The sequence below is a fragment of the Dendrobates tinctorius genome, unplaced genomic scaffold, assembly GCF_039654945.1.
Source record: "Dendrobates tinctorius isolate UK_male_01 unplaced genomic scaffold, ASM3965494v1 ptg000007l, whole genome shotgun sequence".
Taxonomy (NCBI): Eukaryota; Metazoa; Chordata; class Amphibia; order Anura; family Dendrobatidae; genus Dendrobates; species Dendrobates tinctorius.
Genome location: NW_027361675.1, coordinates 5,117,709 through 5,141,691, shown reverse-complemented (window position 1 = coordinate 5,141,691; position 23,983 = coordinate 5,117,709).

Below are 23,983 nucleotides of genomic sequence, written 5' to 3'. Positions count from 1 at the left end.
TTCCAAACATCAAAAGAGTTGCTGGACAGCTTGTCCAGAGGGTCAAAAGATCACAGCGTGCTAGGCCGCAAAATGTCTGCCAAAGTAGGAAGAGTGCAGTGTGGCACTTTTTTGAACAAAATCCTCATGATCAGGCCAAGGTTATCTGTAAGAAGTGCGCAAAGACCTTTAGCCGAGGGAAAAATCTGAAAAATTTGAATACCAGTTGCATGCTTAGACATTTAACCAGCATGCACTTGCAAGCGTGGACACAACACCAAACCTCAAGTGCCACATGTGCAACTGATCACAACGAAGGTAGTCAGCAACGCTACATTGTTTCCCCCACTGTAAGCCCACCGGTTAGCACAGCAGCAAATGTTGAGGTGTCGTTGCAAGACCACAGCAGTCAGGGAATCCCACTGTTATATCAACGAAAGACTGATTCTAGGCCATCAGAAAGAACACCAACTCCATCACCATCATCAACCCTCTCTCAGTCCACCCTGTCCACCGCTACTTCCACCATATGCAGCTCTCAAGTCCATCTCACCCTCCCAGACACTATGAGTAGGTCAAGAAAGTACTCAGTCTCTCATCCGCGTACACTGGGTTTGAACGCCCACATTGCCAAACTAATCTCGTTTGAGATGATGCCCTTTCGGTTGGTGGAAAGCACAGCTTTCCGCGAACTCATGGCCTATACAGTACCACGCTATGACCTACCCAGTCGCCACTTCTTCTCTCGCAAAGCCATCCCAGCCCTCCACCATCATGTGAAAGACCGCATTGTCCATGCACTCAAGCAGTCAGTGAGCGGAAAGGTGCACCTCACAACTGATGCATGGTCCAGTCGGCATGGCCAGGGCCGTTACGTGTCCATCACTGCGCACTGGGTTAATGTGGTAGATGCAGGGTCCACAGGGGACAGTGGTGGTGGGACAGTGCTGCCTAGCCCACGGTATAGGAAACAGTTGGCTGTAGGCGTTCGACCCTCCTCCTCCTCCTCCTCCTCCAGAAGCGAAAGCTCGTCCACAGAGCGCAGTCGTACGAGCACTCCATCTGCAGCTGCAACTGTTGCACACGATGTGTCCCCCCATCGAGCAGCTAGTGGAAAGCGTCAGCAGGCTGTGTTGCAGATGATGTGTTTGGGCAACAGACACACCGCCGAGGTGCTGGCCGAGTACTTGAAGCGACAAACTGAGTCATGGCTGGGCAGTGTACATCTTGAGGCAGGCAAGGTAGTTAGTGATAACGGCCGTAATTTTGTGGCAGCCATAGCCCTTTCAAAACTCAGCCACATACCTTGCTTGGCTCACACCTTGAACCTGGTGGTGCAGTGCTTCCTCAAAAATTATCCGGAGTTAACAGCCCTGCTCCAGAAGGTGCGAAGACTGTGCGCGCACATCCGCCAGTCGCCTGTACACTCCGTTCGTATGCAGAAGCTGCAGCGATTGCTCCACCTTCCCAACCACCGCCTCATTATCGACATTGCAACAAGGTGGAACTCCACCCTGCACATGGTGGAGCGGCTGTGCGAGCAGAGGCAGGCCATAATGCATTTGTGGGAGGATACACGGCCAGGCACTTTGAGAGCAGACATGGAGTTGACCGGTGTGCAGTGGTCGAAGCTGAAAGACCTCTGTAAAGTCCTTCAGTGTTTTGAGGAATGCACACGGCTGGTAAACGCAGACGACGCCATCCTAAGCATGAGCATCCCACTTATGCGTCTGCTCATGCAAACTTTGACGCACCTTAAGGAGCAGGCGTCTGCAGCCAATGTTGATGAGGAGGAAGAGGAGGAGGGAATCCTTGATGACATTCAGCCATTGTCTGCTCAGGGACCTCTCCTGGACGAGGTGGAGGAAGAAGAGGAGGAGGAGGATGATGATGGGGATGATTACTTAGGGGAGGAGGATGCATCTCGTGGGGCAAGTGAAAATGTTGGCGTGGCAAGGTCTGGTACAGGGTTTGTGCGTGACTGGAGGGATGTGGATTTGCCAGAAAGTGCTCCTCCACCCAGCACTCGCAGTGCATCATTGACACCGGGAACATTGGCCCACATGTCAGATTATGCCTTGCAGATCCTAAAAAGGGACCCCAGCATTGCCAAAATGATGAACGATGATGACTACTGGTTGGCCAGCATCCTGGATCCACGCTATAAAGGCAAATTACAAAACATCATGCCACTGGAGAACCTTGACCTAATATTGGCTAATAAACAAGCAACTCTGGTAAATCGGTTGCTTGAGGCATTCCCAGCACACAGCAGCGGTGATGGTTCTCACACGAGCCGTACGGGCCGGGGGCAGCTTGGCAGAGGTGTTCGTGGTGCACACAGCAGAAGTGGCATTGGAGACAGGGGTTTCATGACAATGTTGTGGACTGATTTTTCAAATACCGCTCACACAACTGGTAATACTGCATCGATGGAAAGTGACAGGAGACAGCAGTTGTCAACTATGGTTACAAACTACTTTTCCTACCATATCGATGTTCTCCCACACAGGTCATTCCCCTTTGACTATTGGGCCGCTAAACTGGACACCTGGCCTGAATTGGCCCAATATGCCTTACAGGAGCTCGCTTGCCCAGCTGCAAGTGTGCTATCGGAAAGAGTCTTCAGTGCAGCTGGATCAATCCTGACAGAAAAAAAGACCCGTCTGTCAACCCAAAATGTGGATGATCTAACCTTCATTAAAATGAACCATGCATGGGTTTCCAAGGATTTTGTCCCACCTTCCCCGATGACACATAGGGTGACAGAAAAATGGCTTGCTTTGGTCCACCTCTTCCTGGGACTTCACCTATTTCGCCTTTTGCATCAGTTGAATGTCCAACATCAACATATGCCACTTTCTAAAACTCCCTAACTGTGCTGCCTCCCCCCCCATGGCCGGGGTCACCACCTAGCGCACGACACCGTGCGAGTGCCTTTGCCCTGGACAGGTGGGTAGGCCGACTCTTGGGCGCGGGCACTGGCACAGGGTCCCGCATAGTGCAATCAAGTGTCTCTGACGGTGGTGGTGCACACCCGCCGTCAGACACACCGCTGTACTATGAGGGGCCCAGTGCCAGTACCGACGCCCACGAGTGGGCCCCCCTTGCTTGGGCAGGGCCCCAGCATTTGCAATCTTTACCTCTCCCTGCTCCTCCGCTGTGTAATCTGGGCCGTCAAATCCATACTGTACCTGACACCGTCTGAGCCTGCCTCCTGATGTATAGACATATATTTTGAATGTGTACGCTATCCATACATGTTATCCGGGGATACTAACCTTTGTGCAATCACGTGCAATCCATACTGGGCCTAACACCGTCTGAGCCTGCCTCCTGAGACATATATTTTGAATGTGTACGCTATCCATACATGTTATCCGGGGATACGGTACCCTTTCTAACCTTTGTGCAATCACGTGCGATCCATACTGGGCCTAACACCATCTGAGCCTGCCTCCTGAGACATACATTTTGAATGTGTACGCTATCCATACATGTTATCTGGGGATACGGTACCCTTTCTAACCTTTGTGCAATCACGTGCAATCCATACTGGGCCTAACACCGTCTGAGCCTGCCTCCTGAGACATATATTTTGAATTTGTACGCTATCCATACATGTTATCTGGGGATACGGTACCCTTTCTAACCTTTGTGCAATCACGTGCAATCCATACTGGGCCTAACACCGTCTGAGCCTGCCTCCTGAGACATATATTTTGAATGTGTACGCTATCCATACATGTTATCCGGGGATAAGGTACCCTTTCTAACCTTTGTGCAATCACGTGCAATCCATACTGGGCCTAACACCGTCTGAGCCTGCCTCCTGAGACATATATTTTGAATGTGTACGCTATCCATACATGTTATCTGGGGATACGGTACCCTTTCTAACCTTTGTGCATTCACGTGCAATCCATACTGGGCCTAACACCGTCTGAGCCTGCCTCCTGAGACATATATTTTGAATGTGTACGCTATCCATACATGTTATCTGGGGATACGGTACCTTTTCTAACCTTTGTGCAATCACGTGCAATCCATACTGGGCCTAACACCGTCTGAGCCTGCCTCCTGAGACATATATTTTGAATGTGTACGCTATCCATACATGTTATCTGGGGATACGGTACCCTTTCTAACCTTTGTGCAATCACATGCAATCCATACTGGGCCTAACACCGTCTGAGCCTGCCTCCTGAGACATATATTTTGAATGTGTACGCTATCCATACATGTTATCTGGGGATACGGTACCCTTTCTAACCTTTGTGCAATCACGTGCAATCCATACTGGGCCTAACACCGTCTGAGCCTGCCTCCTGAGACATATATTTTGAATGTGTACGCTATCCATACATGTTATCTGGGGATACGGTACCCTTTCTAACCTTTGTGCAATCACGTGCAATCCATACTGGGTCTAACACCGTCTGAGCCTGCCTCCTGATGTATAGACATATATTTTGAATGTGTACACTATCCATACATGTTATCTGGGGATACGGTACCCTTTCTCACCTTTGTGCAATCACGTGCAATCCATACTGGGTCTAACACCGTCTGAGAATGATAGATGGGGCCCACCATACACTGGAACATTCCAAAGGTGGACATCAGACACTGGAGCAGCATTTACAGGGCCCATTATACACTAGAGCATTAGAAATGGGGCCCATTATGTTTGGAGCATTATTTGGGCCCATAAGACAGTAGAGCTTCATCCATGGGGACCAACATATACTGTAGCACTATGTGGAGCTCATCATATACTGTTTCAAACATTATATGGGACCAATGATTCTGTATGGAGAAATAGATGGGCCTCGTCATGAGATGTAAAAAGTGAGGTATTTTTCATTGTACTATACCGCTATTTCTCTGCCGTATCGGAGCATGATGAGTTGTGGTATGTGTTAAAGGGGCGCTCTTTCGCCCAGGGCACATGAAAACCTGGAGCCAGCCCTCCCCCCCCACAGTCTGTAGCCAAATAACCCCCATTTTTCAGTGCGTAACTTGTATTATGAAGTTAATTAAGGTTGACAAGCTTAAGTAAGAAGAATTGATGCTTTTGGCATTCAAATGGGCACTGTAGGTGTGTTTCCTGTCCTCCTCTCACTGCCGACTTTTATTCCCCATTGACTTACATTGGGTTTCGTGTTTCGGGACAACCCCGACTTTTCCCTATAATCGGACGATCTTGCTCGACCCGACTTTTGGAAAAGTCGGGTTTCACGAAACGAAACGCGACCCTAAAAAAACAAAAGTCGCTCAACTCTAACGGTTAGGCCTAATTCCGGAACTGCGGTTGACCTGCACTTACTGGGAAATCATTGTTTGCGGGTAATAATTGTAATCAGTGATCCCCATCACTAACGTTGTTCAGCGGGTTATCTGCACCTGTAAGCGACAAACGCTGGTCTTTTCAGTGTAGCGCACATGCAGCCACGGACATGTAAGGGCATGACACACCAGTTATTGGCCAATCTCATGTGCCAGAGCCTCACGTGTCCCTCTAGTAAGCCGGACTCGGACCGCGGGGCATGACGGAGTCTCGTTCGTTAACGGAATTAAGCTTGCAATGTGTGCATCTGTTCTGTAGCTGGCATGGTTGAGGTTTCCCAGGTGGAGTCGAATTTAACCGTAGACTCCACTCCTGGTGGTGCCCTTCTGGACATTCCTTTAAGGTTCAGCTTTGCAACCATACTGCCCACGTAAAACAAACACTTTGCCTTCATGAACGCTGTTTGGAGGGTCATGACTCGTGGGAATAACGCCGCCCAATCAGTTAACCTGCTAGAGAGATCCTTCGTTGGTCCCAAGCATGACATCACACTCCCTAGGAAGAAGGTAATGCCACTGTGGCGACCGTACTCCTGGGGGCGACACAAGTGCACTGATGCCCAGCCACTGCTCGATGAATCTGCTGGTACATTGACCCAGACCACTACATTCCCCTCGCACGCTACACGACCTGAATCTGACCCTGATGAAACTCAGGTTACCCTTCCCATATACAGTTCCATCTTACACGGTGACAAAGAGGAAGCTGCAGATGAAAGTGCAGGTTCGGCCCACCCGCCATCAGACACACCACCGTACTATCAGGGGCCCTGTGCCAGAGCCGTCGCCAAGAGTGGGCCCCCCCTGCTTGCTCAGGATCACAGCACTTGCAAAGTTGAAATACTGTGCAGTGAGATGGAAGATGGGGACGACGAGGAGTCCAGACAAGTACAGGGATTCCCTAGCGAGGAGACTTATTTGATTGCTTTCAATGTTGGGAATGCAATTTTTGGGGAGCACTATACTCTGGAGAATGATAGATGGGGCCCACCATACACTGGAACATTCCAAAGGTGGACATCAGACACTGGAGCAGCATTTACAGGGCCCATTATATACTAGAGCATTAGAAATGGGGCCCATTATGTTTGGAGCATTATTTGGGCCCATTAGACAGTGGAGCTTCATCCATGGGGACCAACATATACTGTAGCATTATGTGGAGCTCATCATATACTGTTTCAAACATTATATGGGACCAATGATTTTGTATGGAGAAATAGATGGGCCTCGTCATGAGATGTAAAAAGTGAGGTATTTTTCATTGTACTATACCGCTATTTCTCTGCCGTATCGGAGCATGATGAGTTGTGGTATGTGTTAAAGGGGCGCTCTTTCGCCCAGGGCACATGAAAACCTGCAGCCAGCCCTCCCCCCCCACAACTTTAGCCAAATAACCCCCATTTTTCAGTGCGTAACTTGTATTATGAAGTTAATTAAGGTTGACAAGCTTAAGTAAGAAGAATTGATGCTTTTGGCATTCAAATGGGCACTGTAGGTGTGTTTCCTGTCCTCCTCTCACTGCCGACTTTTATTCCCCATTGACTTACATTGGGTTTCGTGTTTCGGGACGACCCCGACTTTTCCCTATAATCGGACGATCTTGCTCGACCCGACTTTTGGAAAAGTCGGGTTTCACGAAACGAAACGCGACCCTAAAAAACCAAAAGTCGCTCAACTCTAGTGGTATGTGTTAAAGGGGCGCTCTTTCGCCCAGGGTACATGAAAACCTGCAGCCAGCCCTCCCCCCCACAACTTTAGCCAAATAACCCCCATTTTTCGGTGCGTAACTTGTATTATGAAGTTAATTAAGGTTGACAAGCTTAAGTAAGAAGAATTGATGCTTTTGGCATTCAAATGGGCACTGTAGGTGTGTTTCCTGTCCTCCTCTCACTGCCGACTTTTATTCCCCATTGACTTACATTGGGTTTCGTGTTTCGGGACGACCCCAACTTTTCCCTATAATTGGACGATCTTGCTCGACCTGACTTTTGGAAAAGTCGGGTTTCACGAAACGAAACTCGACCCTAAAAAACCAAAAGTCGCTCAACTCTACTTATGAGGTTTCGGAAAGGTTCTGTCTCCACAGGCCTAAACGACAACATTTCCAGGGCAAGAAGTCTGGTAATGTAGCCTTTTAGGATTGTGGGCTATGGGTGGGTGGCTGTGTGTTTACGCTTGTGTTCCAAATGAAGGCTGCAATGGGAGAAGGACGTGGATGTGGTTGCTGATGGTGGTTGCAAGTGTGCAATGATAGGTGCAGGGTGGGAGGCATCTTTGCCTGCATCATGAACGGGATTGATGAGCATGTACAACAGGGGAAGAGGCAGTTGTGTCACCTGCACAAACTGTTTCTGGACCATGACATTATGGCTAACTGGTTGGGTGCTTTGCTGTCATGTTCCTGAGCATACTGGTGGTGGTCAGGCTGGTAATTGCTCTACCCCTGATGATGCTGGCATGGCAGATGTTGCATATAGCATTTTTTGGGTTAACTGCACTGTCTTAAAACAGCACCAGCCTTCAAAACACTTGACCCTTGACCTGGCATCTTAGCCCGTGTTGGTGCACTGGAGAACAGTTGCCATACTGGTCTCTCTGACCACCACACTGCCTCTTTCTGCCTGTTGTGGTGCTGGGAATATGTCCCTCTCTATGCTACTGTCTTTGCCCTGCATGCCACCTTCCCAGGTTGGGTCAGTGACTTCATTATCCACCACCTTTTCTTCCACATTCACACACTGATTCTCCTCTTGACTTAACTTGCTGACCTAACAACATCACTTGTTGGCAATTGTGTCTCTTCATCCGCCAGCTGTGACAATATTTGCATTTTCACAGTGTTGCCTTCTTGTGACTGCGGCTGCTCAAATATTTGGGTATCGCTACCTGTGATCTCCCCATGTACCGTTGAAATGGCCAGGGTGAGAGGCTAGAATCTCTGAATGAAAATGTGAACAGCTCTTTGGAGTGTCCAATTGTGGGATCACTTGTCTCTGGGCACTCAACATGGTTGGAGGAAGGAGGGTCAGCATGAGGATTATGTGTTCTAAAATCAAAGCTACTGAGACTGCTCTATGTGGAAGACAGGGTGGTGATGTCAAAGTGATGGGAAGTATTATCTGGTATCCATCCAACAACCTTTTTACATTGGTCTTGCTTCAAGATGGTGTGGGACAAAGTGGGACAGGAAGCTAAGTCGACATGATGTGTGTGCTTGTTGCGCCCCTGCAGCAGACACAGTTTGTCCTTGCCCATGACCTCAGCCACTGCGCTCACATTCAGTATCACATCTACTTCCCTGACCCTTACAATGTGACTTACCCATTTAAATTATGTTTGACATATCCCTGTTGAGAAAACTTTGCAGGATTACTATCGCAGGAAAATGTGCCCATCTCAGATGGACTTGTTTCACTGTTTGTGCTATATAGCGCAGCTATAGCAACCCAAAAAGTCTGTCTGTAAGCTGATGATGCAAAACTGGCACAGTATAAATGACATATAATATTTAATTGATGAAAAAATTTGCAGTATTAATATCGCAGGAAAACTTGCACACCCCAGATGGACTTGTTTAATTGCTTGTGCTATATAGTGATGCTATTGCAGCCAACCAAGTCTGGCTGTCTGCTTTTGATGCATAACTGGCGCAGTATAAATGGTGTATAATATTTCCCTGCTCAAAACAATTTGCAGGATTAAGAGCAAAAAGAAAATTACTAGCCCTGAGAAGGGCTTTTGGTATGAGTTGCAGCACAAAGGATGTGCAATTAACCCTATCCTGTCCTACAATATAGCTTTGGCACAATCTCTCCCTAAGTGCTGCTAACAGCAATATTGATTATAATAATCAATAATAAGGCCTATTGTTGTAGTTGAAAAAAATATAAATGGTGTCTAATCCCTGCCTATACACAGCTAAAACTCTGCCCCTAGTTCAGCAGCAAGGACTACAATAACCTATCTGCACGCCTTCCTTACCGTGGAGGTTGGCACCCTAAAAGATACGATTATTTCGCGCCCCCACTCAACGTCGACTCACCCTATCTCCACTATCTCACCCTAGATGAAAAGGTGGGAAAACAATATTAAAATAGGAAGGGGATGAAGGAAGGGAAATAAAGGAAAAATGCAGAAAAAACCTTTTGTATAGGAAAAGATAATAATTCATACTGTATACACATTAAAGGGTTAGTATGGAAAAAGGCTATTAAGCCTAAGAATACTGAGCAATATATAGTACCCCAAAATAGACCACTTTACAAAAAATTAGAAAATGTGATCAAAAAGAAGTACTAAATGTATATTGCCACAATTAATGACAGACATAACCCCATACAGTAATAAACATGCGCCTTAAGCGGTGCTGATAGTAAATAACCTTATTTTGGACATAAAAGTCCAATAGATAAAAACATATATAACATGCACCACATGGTGGTTACTTTTCATAGGAAGTCGCCTCGACGCATTTCCCCGGTGTAACGGTTCATCAGGAGGCCTAAGACTTTATTAACACAGATAACGGATAAACTCTATGATACCCCAGATACCATGATGAAAAAGGCATGGCGGCGGTCTCTAGAGCGGACTTAAATAACCCCCATGATGTATGCGACCAATATGTCAAAGTGCCCAAAGTGCCCAATCAGCATCACTCACAAGTAGCACGGTCACAAGAAATAAAACCGCTCGCTTACCTAACCAATCACTGATTGCTTTTGCAGTATGTGCCCCCTCTGCGTTCCATCTACAGCCAGCGTGTATGTCAGATCCACTGCGCATGACCGGAAGTGATGCGTTCCAGTTCATACAGCACATGACTCAAGCCGAGACCTAAACACAGCACGCCAGAATCAATATGCACAGGCGCGCGACCAACACAAAGCGTGCACTGCGCATGCCTGGAAAAGATGCATTCAAGTTACTACGGCGCATGTCTCAAACCGAGACCTCACACAGTGCGCCACCATCAAAATGCGCAGAAGCGCAAAGCCTAGACATAATACATTCTAATTCACACAGCGCATGCCTCAAAAAGGATATTTTACTTCATGATGCCAATCTATACACGCGCCAGGCATAAACATAAGGGATTTAACCCCTACATGACAGGCCAAAATGAGCAGAAAAAGATCATATAGTAACAAATACCAGCATTCTTAGCACAGAGAACTTAGGTAAGCTTTAATTAGAGACTACAGAACAGTTAATAGAAAATCACAATTAAATAATGATACTATAGCTCATAATAGAGCTAGTGCGACAAAAAAATACACTATTTGCAATAGGCTAGCTGAACAATTTAAAAAACACCTAAATCAGTTTAGAAGAACAAGAAAAAACCAAAAATACTAAAAATAAAAATAAAAAATGGCTCTTACAAGAAACAAGTGAATGACAAGCACTCATTAAGGCCTTTAGGGGAAAGAGATTGGAGCCTGTATATCCACTCTGTTTCTCTTCTTTGCATGATTTTATCCAAATCCCCCCCTCGGGGTTTTGGTCTTACCAATTCAATCATGCCAAAGGTTATATCCTTCAGGGATCCACCATGAACTTCATTCATATGTCGGGCGATGGGTATATCTCTTGTTTCTAATATCATTCAAATGCTCACCCACTCTTACCCTGAGCTCCCTAATGGTCTTCCCAACATAGTCAAGAGGGCAAGTACATGTTGCTTTATAAACCATGCCAGAGGACCTGCAATTACCAAAATCTCTAATGTAATAGACCTTGGCATCCACTGAGCTACGGAATGTTTTAGATTGAGACATGACTCCACACCTCGAGCAATTACCGCATTTAAAAAAAACAAGCGGTTTTCGATCCAACCAAGTGCCTTCCTTTTTTGGTCTTTGATAAAAACTATGGACCAAGCGATCCCCAAGGGATCTACCCCTCCTATTGGTGATACTGGGCCTGGGAGCAATCGTGTTCTTCAAATCAGGATCAGCTAGAAGAATTCCCCAATGTTTTTTGAAAATTTGATAGGCACATTTAATGGTCAGGCTGAAAGAGTCTATCGTCCTAACTATATCTTTTTCAACCCTTTTATCCTTCACCCCCAAAAGTGAGGCTCTATCAACAGATAAAACCTCCTTATAAGATTTTCTCAGAACATATTCTGGATAACCCCTCACTTTGAACCTATGATGTAGATCATCAGCTTGGTTCCTAAAGGTATCCAAATCTGAGCAGTTCCTCCTAATCCGGAGGAACTGCCCTTTTGGTATCCCTCTTTTTAGGGGGCTGGGTGATGACTTGTCCACTTAAGGAGGTTATTCGTAGATGTCGGCTTTCGATATGTACAGGTCTCAATGTTGCCATTCTGTTTTTAGTGACAGTCAAATCAAGAAAATTGATGCTCCTATTATGACACTCAGACGTAAATTGCAACCCAATCTCATTGATGTAAAAAAATAAAGCGGTGGAACTCACTCTCTGGGCCAGACCAAAATACCAGAATATCGTCGATATATCTGGCCTATAGGGTAATATAGGAGTTCCACCACGTATCCTCACCACCAAAAATGAGTGTTTCCTCCCACCAGCCTAGGAATACATTAGCATATGTGGGGGCACAGGGGCTCCCCATCGCTGTACCCCTGAGCTAGTGGAAGTACTTCCCATCAAAAAGAAAGTAATTAATTATGCATCAGGGAAAATAGAAGAAGCTCCTCTACCAAGATGTTGTGATCACCACATTCAACTGCTCTAGACTGAAGGAAAAGGTTAATGGCTCTCATACCGCATTCATGTGGAATGCTGCCATAGAGTGCTTCCACGTCAATAGACGCTAAAATTGTATTCTCCTCAATAGAGACTCCCTATAACAGATTAAGCAAATGCGATGTATCTCATACAAAGGAAGGGAGAGATGTTGCAAACAGTCTCAAAACTTTATCCAAGTAAATACCAATATTCTGTGTTAAAGATTCTATGCCTGCCACAATGGTTCGACCTTTTAAGGGATTGAGACCCTTATGTATCTTGGGCAGTGCATAGAATGTTGGCATTACCAGTTTATTAGGCAACATAAACCTATACTCATTCAAAGAGATGAGTCCCATTTCCCTAGCATTTGTCAAAATATCAGTTACAGCAGCTTGATATATTTCTGTGGGATCTCCATATAGTACCTCATAGGTTCCAGGCTCATACAGCAAAGAGTGACACATATTCAGGTATTTTTTATGGTCCAGGATGACCAAGTTACCACCCTTGTCTGAGGATTTAATTACAATCTCCTTATTTTTTTCAAGTATCGCAAGGGATTCCCTTTCACCCTGAGAAAGATTACACGCATCTTTTTTATGATCATTCTTGATTTTAGATAGATCAGTTTCCATCATCCTCATAAAGATATCAACACTGGTGGCATTCGTCATGGGTGGCAAATGAGTGTTCCTGTTCTTTAAATCAGTAAAGGGCCCTTGCCACGTACTTGATTGTTCTCCCTCAAAAGAGATGTCAAACCTTGAAAACTATCAAAATCCTCCTCAGATATAACAGAACAGATTTAAATCCTTTACCCACCTAAAACAATCAAACGAAGAGGTAGGCACAAAATTCAGACCTTTCTGCAGTAATAGGTAGTCATTACCAGACAACTCACAGGATGATAGATTAATAATCAATACAGGCAGAGGGAAAATGGGAGGGAATTAAGAAATTCCCCTGCTGTACCATCTACATCTTCCTCATCATTACCGCAGTCTTTTTTGGACAGGGGCCTGACAGTGGGCCACGATTTGAGGAGAAGTCAAGTATAAATCAAGGGCAGATTACTAATCTATCATCCTGTGAGTTGTCTGGTAATGACTACCTATTACTGCAGAAAGGTATAAATTTTGTGCCTACCTCTTCGTTTGATTGTTTTAGGTGGGTAAAGGATTTAAATCTGTTCGGGCGTAATCTTAAATGGAAACTCTTCTTTCAACAGCATAATAGAGATGAATGTAAAAGGTTGGGTATATCTGAGGAGGATTTTGATAGTTTTCAAGGTTTGACATCTCTTTTGAGGGAGAACAATCAAATACGTGGCAAGGGCCCCTTTACTGATTTAAAGAACAGGAGCACTCGTATGCCACCCATGACGAATGCCACCAGTGTTGATATCTTTATGAGGATGGTGGAAACTGATCTATGTAAAAATCAAGAATGATCATAAAAAAGATGGGTGTAATCTTTCTCAGGGTGAAAGGGAATCCCTTGCGATACTTGAAAAAAATAAGGAGATTATAATTAAATCCTCAGACAAGGGTGGTAACTTGGTCATCCTGGACCATAAAAAATACCTGAATATGTGTCACTCTTTGCTGTATGAGCATGGAACCTATGAGGTACTATGCGGAAATCCCACGGAAATATATCAAGCTGCTCTAACTGATATTTTGACAAATGCTAGGGAAATGGGACTCATCTCTTTGAGTATAGGTTTATTTTGCCTAATAAACCGGTAATACCAACATTCTATGCACTGCCCAAGATACATAAGGGTCTTAAAAGGTTGACCCATTGTGGCCGGCATAGAATCTTTAACACAGAATGTTGGTATTTACTTGGATAAAGTTTTGAGACCGTTAGCAGCATCTCTCCCTTCCTTTGTGCGAGATACATCGCATTTGCTTAATCTGTTAGAGGGAGTCTCTATTGAGGAGAATACAATTTTAGCATCTATTGACGTGTAAGCACTCTAGAGCAGCATTCAGCATGAATACGGTATGAGAGCCATTAACCATTTACTTCAGTCTAGAGCAGTTGAATGTGGTGATCACAACATCTTGGTAGAGGAGCTTCTTCTATTTACCCTGATGCATAATTACTTTCTTTTTGATGGGAAGTACTTCCACCAGCTCAGGGGTACAGCGATGGGGAGCCCCTGTGCCCCCACTTATGCTAATGTATTCCTGGGCTGGTGGGAGGAAACACTCATTTTTAGTGGTGAGGATATGTTGTGGAACTCCTATATTTCCCTATGGGCCAGATATATCGCCGATATTCTGTTTTTTTGGTCTGGCCCAGAGTGAGTTCCACCGCTTTATGGAAAGTATTAACATCAATGAGATTGGGTTGCGATTTACATCTGAGTGTCATAATAGGAGCATCAATTTTCTTGATTTGACTGTCACTAAAAAACAGAATAGCAACATTGAGACCTGTACAAATCGAAAGCTGACATCTACGAATAACCTCCGTAAACAAACAAACAAACAAAATCATATCATTGTGCATTCAGTGCATATATGGGTGTGACCGCTCTCTTTCTGAGCTGGGAAAGCCATCCAGTCTGGCCTAAGCTGTTACTAGTGGTTCAGCCGCTCGACCCTTGTTCACATTCACGCCACTTGGCAAGTGAAAAGGTTTTAAATACTAGAGTAGGGACTGTCCCACAAGGGTTGCCGTGACGTGGCGGGATGGCTTGTACATTATTTTGATCAAAATTATGTTTACTAATTACCCTTATTATTATCATTACCTTTATGCATTATTTGCAGTATATTTTTTACTTTTTAGTTATATTTGTGTTTTTTGCTTTTTGTTTTCTCCGGTTAATGGTCATGTGTTAATATGCACTTACATTGTGCATACACATTAACTTACTTTTCTCAGTTCAGATTTGTTTTTTTTTTTTTTATTCATATCATTGTGCATTCAGTGCATATATGGGTGTGACCGCCCTCTTTCTGAGCTGGAAAAGCCATCCAGTCTGGCCTAAGCTGTTACTAGTGGTTCAGCCGCTCGACCCTTGTTCACATTCACGCCACTTGGCAAGTGAAAAGGTTTTAAATACTAGAGTAGGGACTGTCCCACAAGGGTTGCCGTGACGTGGCGGGATGGCTTGTACATTATTTTGATCAAAATTATGTTTACTAAATACCCTTATTATTATCATTACCTTTATGCATTATTTGCAGTATATTTTTTACTTTTTAGTTATATTTGTGTTTTTTGCTTTTTGTTTTCTCCGGTTAATGGTCATGTGTTAATATGCACCTACATTGTGCATACACATTAATTTACTTTCTCAGTTCAGACTCCAGTTTTTTATTCATTTCATTGTGCAATCAGTGCATATAAGGGTGTGACTGCCCTCTTTCTGAGCTGGGAAAGCCATCCAGTCTGGTCTAAGCTTTTACTAGTGGGTCAGTCCCTCGATCTTTGTTCACATTCACGTCACTTGGCAAGTGAAAAGGTTTTAAATACTAGAGTAGGGACTGTCCCACAAGGGTTGCCGTGACGTGGCGGGATGGCTTGTACATTATTTTGATCAAAATTATGTTTACTAAATACCCTTATTATTATCATTACCTTTATGCATTATATGCAGTATATTTTTTACTTTTTAGTTATATTTGTGTTTTTTGCTTTTTGAATAACCTCCGTAAGTGGACAAGTCATCACCCAGCCCCCTAAAAAGAGGGATACCAAAAGGGCAGTTCCTCCGGATTAGGAGGAACTGCTCAGATTTGGATAATTTTAGGAACCAAGCTGATGATCTACATCATAGGTTCAAAGTGAGGGGTTATCCAGAATATGTTCTGAGAAAATCTTATAAGGAGGCTTTATCTGTTGATAGATCCTCACTTTTGGAGGTGAAGGATAAAAGGATTGAAAAAGATATAGTTAGGATGATAGGCACATTTGATGGTCAAGCTGAAAGAGTCTATCAAATTTTCAAAAAACATTGGGGAATTCTTCTAGCTGATCCTGATTTGAAGGACACGATAGGCCCCCAAGCCAAGTATCACCAATAGGAGGGGTAGATCCCTTGGGGATCGCTTGGTCCATAGTTTTATCAAAGACCAAAAAAGGAAGGCACTTGGATCGAAAACCGCTTGTTTTTTTTTTAATGCGGTAATTGCTCGAGGTGTGGAGTCATGTCTCAATCTAAAACATTCCGTAGCTCAGTGGATGCCAAGATCTATTACATTAGAGATTTTGGTAATTGCAGTTCCTCTGGTATAGTTTATAAAGCAACATGAACTTGTCCTCTTGACTATGTTGGGAAGACCATTAGGGAGCTCAGGGTAAGAGTGGGTAGCATTTGAATGATATTAGAAACGAAAGAGATACACCCATCGCCTGACATATGAATGAGGTTCATGGTGGATCCCTGAAGGATATAACCTTTGGCATGATTGAATTGGTTAGACCAAAACCCCGAGGGGGGGTTTGGATAAAATCATACAAAGAAGAGAAACAGAGTGGATATACAAGCTCCAATCTCTTTCCCCTAAAGGCCTTAATGAGTGCTTGTCATTCACTTGTTTCTTGTAAGAGCCATTTTTTATTTTTATTTTTAGTATTTTTGGTTTTTTCTTGTCCTTCTAAAATGATTTAGGTGTTTTTGAAATTGTTCAGCTAGCCTATTGCAAATAGTGTGTTTTTTTGTCGCACTAGCTTTATTATGAGCTATAGTATCATTATTTAATTGTGATTTTCTATTAACTGTTCTGTAGGCTCTAATTAAAGCTTACCTAAGTTCTCTGTGCTAAGAATGCTGGTATTTGTTACTATATGATCTATTTCTGCTCATTTTGGCCTGTCATGTAGGGGTTAAATCCCTTATGTTTATACCTGGCGCGTGTATAGATTGGCATCATGAAGTAAAATATCCTTTTTGAGGCATGCGCTGTGTGAATTAGAATGTATTATGTCTAGGCTTTGCGCATCTGCGCATCTTGATGGTGGCGCGCTGTGTGAGGTCTCGGTTTGAGACATGCGCCGTAGTAACTTGAATGCATCTTTTCCGGGCATGTGCAGTGCACGCTTTGTGTCAGTCGCGCGTCTGTGCTTATTGATTCTGGCGTGCTGTGTTTAGATCTCGGCTTGAGACATGCGCTGTATGAACTGGAACGCATCACTTCCGGTCATGCGCAGTGGATCTGACAGGCACACTGGCTGTAGATGGAATGCAGAGGGGGCACATACTGCAAAAGCAATCTGTGATTGGTTAGGTAAGCAAGCGGTTTTATTTCCTGTGACCGTGTTACTTGTGATTGATGCTGATTGGGCACTTTGACATATTGTCTGTATACATCATGGGGGTTATTTAAGTCCTCCTTCTTGAGACCGCCGTCATGCCTTTTTCATCATGGTATCTGGGACATCATAGAGTTTATCCGTTATCTGTGGTACTAAAGTCTTAGGCCTCCTGATGAACCATTACACAGGGGAAACGCGTCGAGGCGACTTCCTATGATAAGTAACCACCATGTGGTGCATGTTATATATGTTTTTATCTATTGGACTTTTATGTCCAAAATAAGGTTATTTACTATCAGCACCGCTTAAGACACATGTTTATTACTGCATGGGGTTATGTCTATCATTAATTGTGGCAATATACATTTAGTGCTTCTTTTTTATCACATTTTCTAATTTTTTGTAAAGTGGTCTATTTTGGGGTACTATATAGTGCTCAGTATTCTTAGGCTTAATAACCTTTTTCCATACTAGCCCTTTAATGTGTATACAGTATGAATTATTATCTTTTCCTATACAAAAGGTTTTTTCTGCATTTTTCCTTTATTTCCCTTCCTTCATCCCCTTCCTATTTGAATATTGTTTTCCCACCTTTTCATCTAGGGTGAGATAGGGGAGAAAGGGTGAGTCGACGTTGAGTGGGGGCGCCAAATAATCGTATCTTTTAGGGTGCCAACCTCCACGGTAAGGAAGGCGTGCAGATAGGTTATTGTAGTCCTTTTGTTGGGCTTTTTTTTGGTCTTCTAATTTTTGTGGACTTTGTTCTATTTTCTTCACGGGTTTAGCCCTAGTTCAGCAGCACCTCACCCTGCTCTGCCTGTTTCCGTAGGTACACTGTGCTGAGCTAGCATCCAGGGTCTTACATAGACCCGATGAAGCTATGCGGCCAGCTAATCACAGTAATACCACTACCAATATTACGGTGACTGTCAGGCAATCCCCGCATGTTAATTGGCTGTCTAACAAGCGCAAAACATGCAGGGCAGGGACTGGAGCTTGTGCATGAGCATTCAAAAATACTCAACAAGTAATGAGCATCTTGAGCACCCTGTTGCTCAAGCAAGTAACAAGCAGTGAAGAGCACGCTCACTCATCACTAGTTCCCAATACTATTCGTTTTATAGAGACTTTAATGTTTTCAGTCATTGATCCGAAGTTCAGAATTCTTAGCTGATTAGTTTCACAATATGACTAGAGATGGGGGCGAACACAAATGCTAAAGAAATCCTGAAAACTTGACCCGTTGGTGGGTCTTCAGGACTGGAGCTGAGAACCACTGATATAAAGGATATTGTGGTGCTTCTGAGAAATAGTCTAATAATTTCCGGGGTGTGTTCTGTTTCTTACTAGCCCTTGTAAAGATTTTGTTATAGCAAAAGATACATTTTATTCACAAAAATGTTTAAAAAGGTAAAGCACCACAGACAGACAAAGGTGGGTGATCCTGGAAACCAACTTTAGTAATAGCATATAAGGTAACAGGAATATTACAAAAGCATACATATTAGTCCTTATGACCTAAACAACACCATGGGTCACACTCCGTAATACATCAATACACTAAATGCCAAAAAATAAAATTAATGGCACAAGGAATGTATGACAAAATATAGGAATTTTATTCATAATAACATGTTACATAAACTCGACCTATTACATAAATAATGCCTCAAAAACCTAGAGATTGCACACAGCAGGAACAGACAATTATTTTTTTTAAAATAACTGCTCACTAGTACATTTGATAGCCATGCTATATTCTGTTATGAACTCATTTTCTGCTCCACCAGTTGAAAGTTCTCCTTCCGTTCTCCCTCTGGTGGTGACAGGAGGTAGTGAGGTTGGTTTAATTGGTAGTGATCTGCCACCGGATGAGGAGGACAACGATTGGATCTCTGGAGTATCAGACTGGATATAAGACAGCCGACGCCCTATCCTGGTGCTGGTGATTCAGTCTGCTTCTCAGGTCTTGGACTTCAGCTCTGTTCCAGTCTTCTCAAGTTAAGTTTATTTTTGCTAAGGTTCACACTTGCTCTTGTTGGTCAATTCAGTTTTTTTGTGTGGTCAACCAGCCCCGGCTGGGGCTGTGCTGTATTTCCACTCTTATTTATCTGTATTTGCCAATTTGCCTTTTTTGTCCCTTTCTTAGATTGGCCTCTTTTTTGCTGTGTCTCAGAATGTTTCAGAGTGCTGATATAGTGGGAGAAGTCTAGTGACTACAGGGTTAATTTTGTTATCAGAAGTGTTGGATATTATTTTGTTAGGTTTTTTGGCAGATTGCAGACAGTGTCTTTCCTTTCCTGTCCTTTCAAGTTAGTTTGGCCCCATCGTTTGCTCAGCCTATTTTCCTGCCTTTGTTTGTGTTTTCATCTTGTTTCACCATCAATACATGTGGGGGGCTGTCTTTCCTTTGGGGTCTGTTCTGGGGGAGTTAGTTTTCCTCTTTTCCTGCTTTAGGCTTATTTAGCTCTCCGGTTGTGACGAGGCGTATAGGACCATCGTAGGTACGCTCCACGACTGCTGCTAGTTGTGTGGTTAAGATCAGGGATCTGCAATCTGCATAGTTACCAACCTCTCTGGTTTTCTGAGACTTAGCTTGTGTTGTTTTTTTCTCCTCGGTGACGCATTCATAACAATATTCCTGTTGACACAATATAGCAATCATTACCTATAGTCCATAATAATGTTAGTACCAAAACAGCATCACTTTTTACCTAGCAATAGTGCCTGGGCCATAGGGTAATTGAAACTAATAAACCTCATTCACAATAAATCATGAACTATCAAAATGCCAGCAAAAGTGCATATAAATAATAGTACCTGAATGTATGTATAAATCTGCCACTGTGACCCACCCCAACACGCGTTTCTCCTGTTCTTATTCCGAGAGCGCACAATCCCTTTGGAAGAAGCATAACTGTGAAACGCACGTCAGGGGTGCCAGGGCTGAATAGGTACGGTATTTGCTCTGCAGCAGCTACTTTTCCTTTCTCCTATCTGGCTAATTATATATGCTACCTATTGTGGTATACTTGTCTGCACAGCACTATGCACTTATGCAGCCTATATGCAATATAGCTATTACAAATAGGAATCTAGCTGGCACATTGGGGACATTTCTTTTTAGAATCCTCATTGTTTGAAACAGGGATTGGCTTAAGGAATTTTTATATGGGAAGCTTTTTGCTCAATTTACAATTTTTGAGACATTCCTTGAGACATTATACCTGCTCTAATATTGCATCTATCTATTGATGAATAATAGGATTCTGATATACATGCTTTTTTGAAACCCCTATGTACCTTTGTTAAGGCCTGCTTTCTTGCATTTGTTGCCCTCATTTGTATTATATCATTATAGCATTTGTGTAATGTTTTTAGCATTTGTTAAAATACAAATTTGATTTATTTTAAGGCATTAAGCTTCCTATTTTTCTTAGGATTTATTTGTGATTGGAAGTGCCTTTTTAGGCGATATACCATTTTGTGATGTTTGTAGCTTGGAAATGAAGTTTTAATGAGGATCTGGTGGTTAAGGGAGCTGTCTAAGCCTTCTTATCTGGGAGACCTCACACCAGCCACACTCAGATGGCACAAACATCAGTTTCAAACAGTAATATTGGTAGAATAATGTAAGGAAAGTAACACAGGTAGTTGACTGAAAGTAAGTGCTGGCCTGCCTGTCTGGAAGACCTACTTACAAGGGCAACCCACCACATGGAGAGCGAACTTGGAGTCTCCACATTTAAAAAAAAAAATATTGTCACAGCACAAAAGTGGCATCAATTTCCACAGAGTAGAAACAGTGTAATATGCCTCTGACACATATTCAACTACAGGCAACCCATCAGATCGAGACCCAACTTTGAGTCTCCACATTTCACAAAATTGTTTGTAACATCAGCAGCAGTAGCAACAGGAAGCACAGAAGAAAAAACAAAGATGGCACAAACTGCAATAATGCGAGATCAATACATGACATGAAAAACACCATCGTTAAGTCTGCCCAATCTGCGAATGTGGAGCAAAAGTCATCGGCGATCCACAACTTGTTAATTTTAAGGAAAGTTAGGTGGTCTACACTTTGAGGGGACTCCTGGATGTGCTTATCCATCACGACACCACCAGCAGCGCTGAAGACATCTTCTGAGAGAATGCTGGCTGCTGGGCATGACAAAAGCTCCAAGGTATGACAGGCGAGCTCAGGCCACTCTTCTATTTTTGAAGATCAAAATGTAAAAGGGTCCAACCCTCTGATGGCATTGATATTGAGCTCCAGAAACTCCTGCACCTTTCTCTCCAGCTGTTCCCAAAGTGACAGACTTGTACTTTGTTCTGCATGTGCATGGGCTGGTATAAAAAATGTGTTAACAACGACTCACAGAAATCGCTTATGCCACTTACACTGCTGCTGCTAATGTTTTGGCGATAACGCCTTAATGTTCCCGGGGTTGCATGTCTAAAATTGGGATGCACACTGTGTGGTTCACTGCTGTCTTGAGGAAAACCACTCTTAAGATTTTCTGCAATTTCGGTAATCTAGCATCCGTACATCCATTTCCGGGGGGGAAGCGTCTGGCTAAATTTAGTCTTGTACCATGGATCTAACAGAGTGGCAACCCAGTAGTCAGCACTATTTCTAATCTAAGAATACGGGCATGAAGTTGAAGATAGTGAAGCAAGAAGACACTCTTGTGTTGGGCGCTTCCATGTGGCCAAGTCCATGCTGTGTTGGCGGCGGGGTAACACTCAAGGTTGCTTCCTCCGTCCCCTCCAGCCAACCATGGACAACAGAGAGCGAATCATTATCCTCTTCATCTCCTGACTGTTGCGTGTCCATTACCTTGTCCTCCTCAATTTGTTCCTTGGCTCCTGAACCTTCACCCTCCCATGGCACACAATTGTGCTATGTGCTGTCCAGAAAACTGAGATATTGTTATCCTCTTCATATCCTCCTCTGCTCCTAACTCTTCCCCTGCGACTATTACCTCCTCACGCAGACTGTTCAAAATGTGCTCCAGCATGTAGATGACTGGAATAGTGATGCTGATGATGGCATTGTCAGCACTAACCATCTTAGTAGCCATTTCAAAACTGTGCAAAAGGGTGCAGAGGTCCTTCACCTGTGTCCTCTCTGCAAGCATGATTTGCAAAATGTCTGGACTGCGTTGGCCCAGACAATGCAAAAGGACATACTGCACCTGATCTCATCTCTGCTGCCACAGCCACTGCAACATGAGCAGTGTGAAATTCCACTGTGTCGGAACATCACCACTCAAATGGTTAACCAGTAGACCTAAAGACCTCTATAGCAATACAAGTCAATAATCTGCGGGGTGAGATCGTCGGAAGTGAGCACACAGCAAATGTGAATTCTGCAGCAGCGTATCCAGGCTGAGATAGTGGCAGAGAAACTGCTCTACCACCAGGTTGAGGATGTGAGCCATACAAGACACGTGTGTGAGATTGACAGGGTGTAAGGCCAACATCAGGTTTACACTATCGCACATGGCCTTCCCTGACCCCAGGTTTAGTGGAGACAGCCATTGCTCTAACTTGGCCTGGATACTTGTCCATAACTCTTGAGCTGTGTGACTGCAATCTCCAAGGCATACTAATTTAAAGACTGCCTGATGGCAGTGAGCCATGGCTGCGCAGTACGGAGGTGGGGGAGATTCTATCTGCACTGTTGGAATGTGTATCCGATTAAGAGAGAGGATGAGGGCAGAGGTGGAGGCCCTAGAGGAGGTGGAGGAGGCAGAAGCTGTGTAGTAACTGTTTGATAGATGTGTTTGTCCTGCAAGCCTTGGGGACTTGTGGAGCAGCCCCTTGACCGCCTGACCCCACAGCCACCAGAGTCACACAATGCCCAGTCATCAAGATGTAATGCCCCTACTATTGTTTGCTCATCCATGTGTCAGTGGGGAAATGCACCTGGCAGACAAAGATTTTTTCAGGGAATGGATGACATTGTCGGAGACATGCTGGTATAGCACAGGTACAGCTTTCTTAGAGAAATAATGACGACTTGGCAACTGGTTTTAGGAGACTGCGACCGCCGTCAACTTTTTGGAAACCGACTGTATACATCAGGGAGAAAGGTAGCATTTCCATGGTCAACAGATTATAGATGTTGGAGTTCAAGCTCTTAGCTTTGCCATGTGTTGGAGGTAACAATCTTTTACGTTACCACTAGAGCTGAGCGAAACGGGTAGGTCAAATTCAAAAGTCTGCGACTTTCGCTGAAGTCGGGTTTCATGAAACGAAACCCGACCATAGCGTGAGGTCGGCAATGAGGTCGGTGACCCGAGCGCCAAAGTCGCGTTTCAAATGATGCTACCAGCGCCCTTTTTCAGCCAATGATGGAGGACGCACACTGTGGGCAACGCGATGACATAGGCATCGGTCACCACCATCTTTGAGAAGGGCATGCAAGTGATTGGGTGGCTTTGTGTGGCGTCACAGGGGCTATAAAAGGGCGTGCACGCCGACCGCCATCTTACTTCTGCCGATCCTAGCATTAGTATTGTGAGGAAAGAGGGAGACACAAGCGCAATATAGGGTCTTATTCCACAAATAAAGTAAGCGGTTTGACAAAAAACTGCTCACCTGGTAGTAGGTATTCAAAGCATGTATAGATAAGGGCTGCTGCAGATCC